Consider the following 4038-nt stretch of genomic DNA (forward strand, 5'->3'; position numbering starts at 1 on the left):
GGATTTTCATCCTACTCCTAACAAGTTAGCCCGCTTCCATCTTAGATTGCATCATCACTTACCATTAGGTGAGATTGTTGTCACGGGCTAACTTGTAAAGAATAAAAAGAAAAAAAAGTAAGCTACTTATTGAGTTTTAAAATATGACCAATATTCCCATTCCCCTCCATCTGTAGTCTGGTAAGTTCGTTGATAACATTTCCATGATATGCGGGCGACAGGGGGAAAGACTGTGCGGGTGTGAAATCGTGCGTGCGGGGATGTGACGTGCATCGGTCGTGGGTTTTTCATTCATAGCTACACGTCACCCGGCCCGTGCGGAACATCGGTAGTGTTACGAACGAAATTGCAAATCTATAGTCGGGAAAGACTGTATTAGGAGTGGGTGCGACAATAGAACAACGGGGTGGGGATCGAACCACCACCTTCGGTGATGAGTCTGACCGCTCTGACCGCTGAGCTATTGAGGCTATAAGTTTGGGCGGTGGTGACTTTGGAAGGTGGTAGGATTTAAGGATACAAATCCTCAATATTGTCCAGCTTGTTCAAATCTGTATCTGGTATAGACTAGTGAGTTCTGATGTGAATTTCCGTTTTATCTTGTATCTTGTCACCATCATTTTCAACCCATACTCTTTGTTGAGCACTAGTCTCCTCTCACAGAGGCTTATAGCCCACCACGCTTGGTACATTTCACACATGTAGAGAATCAAGAAAATTCTCAGGTGTGCAGGTTTCCTCACGATGTTTTTCCTTTACAATTTGAGACAAGTGATATTTGCTTTCTTAAAATGCACATATAACTGAAATGTTAAAGGTGCATGCTCCTGACTGGATTCGAACCTATGCCCTCCGAAACGAAGGCAGAGGTCATTTCCACTGAGCTATCAGGGCTCTCATCTCTTGGAAGACACTAGTTAGTACAATAAACAACCCAGCAAACATAGAAATCGAATTCACGACTCCCCCTGTTCTAATAGCGTATAACTTGATAGGCCAGAAGGTCAACAAAGTCAACGTTCAAATTGTAAACAAAATAGTACATAAAATGTAAGTGTACGATACACCGTCTATTCTGGTGATTGTATGTTAATACATATGCCTATTCGAAAGTTTTCTTTTTAATTTTTTAGGGTTCTTTGTAAAATATAGCTGATGGTGAATACTTCCTAAAGTGGCTTTAAAAATTTCGAGTTTTTGGAGTTTTTGCCGAGTGAGTTTTTGAGAATTTTCTATTTTTCCCTTTTCTTGTTACCGTCATTCAATTATAACACATATTAGAGGCACATATTTACAAAATAATTTTCAGTAGTTTTACTTACTTGAGTAGGCCTTTTTAATTAGATCTTTACAAACAGAATAGGCGACTTTTCAAATTCTTAAGTCCCTAAAGACTGCAATTGCAAAATTACTTATGAAAATTCTTTATAAAATTAATAAAGTCAATGTACATAAATTAAACAATATCACAATTTATATAGGAATTCTGATTACGTGACTTATTGGGTCGTCTTATTAGGGGCTGAAAGTTTGTATGAAAATATAAATTTGGCATTTCAATGTATATAGATGACTAGAGGCCCGTGACATCGTTTACGTGAAATTCAGTAGGTATTTCACAAATCCCGCGGGAACCATGTATTTTTTCGAAGTAAAAAGAAGCTTCTATGTTTTCCCACCACCTCCTCTATCATCCAATGATTCTCCAAAAATCCAAAGTCCCTATAAAATCGGTACAGCCGTTCCAAAGATTAACCGGACAAACTGAACGACAAACAGACAGACAATAAATTTAAAAAGCTAGCTTGTTGTTTAGTATAGTGTAAATAATTATAAGCATTTGAGGAAACACAGTTATCTTTTAAATCACAGACATATACTACAATTTTATTTATATGTACTGACTTGCGGACGCAAAAATCGGTGCAAATTTTCACTTTTAAGACAGCACATCCGGGGAAATAATCATCATCATCATGTCAGCCGATGGACGTCCACTGCACTGCAGGACATAGGCCTTTTGTTGGGTCTTCCAAATATCGATCCTGAGCCGCCTGCATACAGCGAATCCCAGCGGCTCGCTTGATGTCGTCAGTCCACCTGGTGGAGGGTCGATCAACACTGCGCTTTCTAGTGCGAGGTCGCCATTCCAGTCCATTGGCTCTTCGAACTATATACCCAGTCCAGTGACTTCAGCTTCGTGACTTGTAATGTTTCGGGGAAGTAATACACCAACATAATTATTTCTACATCCAAGTAGGAGTTATGTGTCATAGTTATGGTTACGGATATAATTACATGAGGTCAGGTTCTCGTTCATCTGCTTGGTCCATCAATTAAAATTAATCGGAAAAAAAATTGTCGGAAACGTTTGTGTGCAAGTAAGTACGACAATAGTCGGGCGGGGATCGAACCCCTACCCCTCGGTGAAGAGTACAATCCCTTTACCATTGAGCTATTGAGAATAATTAATCTAGGTAAATTTTTGAAAATTAATATTTACTATCCTACTATATTATATAAACAAAAGTTTGAATGGATGTTTGGTTGTTTGGATGTTTGTTACTCTTTAGCGCCGCTACTACTGAAGCGATTTTACTGAAATTCGGAATGAAAATAGATTTTACTCTGGATTAACACATAGACTACTTTTCATCCCGGAAAAATCCATGGTTCCCGCGGGATTTGTGAAAAACTGAATTCCACAAGTCGTGGGCGTCCGCTAGTAATTAATAAATACGGAACCCTTTAAACATATCTAAATGTATTCAAATGTTGTGTTTACATGTAATTTTATTAAACTTGTAAATAAGCGAAGTTAAACATAACGCAGGTATTTACATAATTATTCATTTATATTAGTTGACTTTACATTTAAACAATAACCTCAAATTGGTCATTTTAATTATGTATGACGGCAACTTTTAATGTATAACGTAAATTCATTATTGTACAAAGTAAATATTTATTTGAGCTTCAATAAACCAACGGTAAAGGAGGCGGACTCAATACAGAGATGTCGTGGATTCGAACCGTAGGAACTTCGATCTAGACTAATATAGCTTTTATTCATTCTTTAAACACAGTAATTTCTGACATATATAGAGGAACAGGTTATATATAATTATGTATATACAGTAAAAGATATTTTGGCAAATACCTATTATTAAAAAAATCTTTCAGGGGCATTCAATTCACATCTAACACAGTGTCCGCCACATCATAAACATCGTTGCTAACTACAAACTGCATTTTTCTATTTTCAATAGGTGTAAATGAAAGTTCAATAAAAAAATTTAATATAATAAATTCTTCAAAACTTCAAAAACATAAAACATACTGACTAAACTAAAAAGCGAAAAATAACATCATTATAAGCTCTATATATCATTTTATGTACTAACTGATGATCAGTTTGATGGCGGTGCTAGCCCGATGATGTATTTACTCAAGCCATGTAAGAATATCATAAAGAAAGTTAAAAGTTTTTCAGCCAGTGTTGTGAAACGGCTTAAATTAACAACACTTCAGGAGTATACATTCCAATGAAAAAAAAATCTAAATTGGTTAAGACATGACGAAGTTCTGAGGTAACAAATATTAAAAAAAAAACATACGCGTCGAATTGAGAACTTCTCCTTTTTTTTGAACTCGGTTAAAAATAGGAACTGCAGTGTAAGCTACTTATAGTGTGAAACTAGCTTAGAGATGTCAAGGATAATATCGACATCTTCGACGTAGCGAGTTGTTTTGTTGCGAGAGATTATTCATACCTAGGTGCTAGGTGCAGGTACGTCTACCTAATCTTTATTGGTAGTATACGTAGTAAACTTACTGTATCTAGTATTTTTTTGAACTGCATCTAATTTTGTTACTACAGATGAGGACTTGATGAAAAAATAAGAATTGTCTATACATTTAAAGGTGGTAAAGAACCCTCACTCTGTGAACCCTCAAGCCTAAAAAAGTAATAAATAAAAAAACAAAGTATAGCAACCCTAAGGTTCAAGAAAAAAAAGGTATAACTGAAAGTTGAAA

Source organism: Bicyclus anynana, chromosome 8 (genome assembly GCF_947172395.1).
Source record: "Bicyclus anynana chromosome 8, ilBicAnyn1.1, whole genome shotgun sequence".
Taxonomy (NCBI): domain Eukaryota; kingdom Metazoa; phylum Arthropoda; class Insecta; order Lepidoptera; family Nymphalidae; genus Bicyclus; species Bicyclus anynana.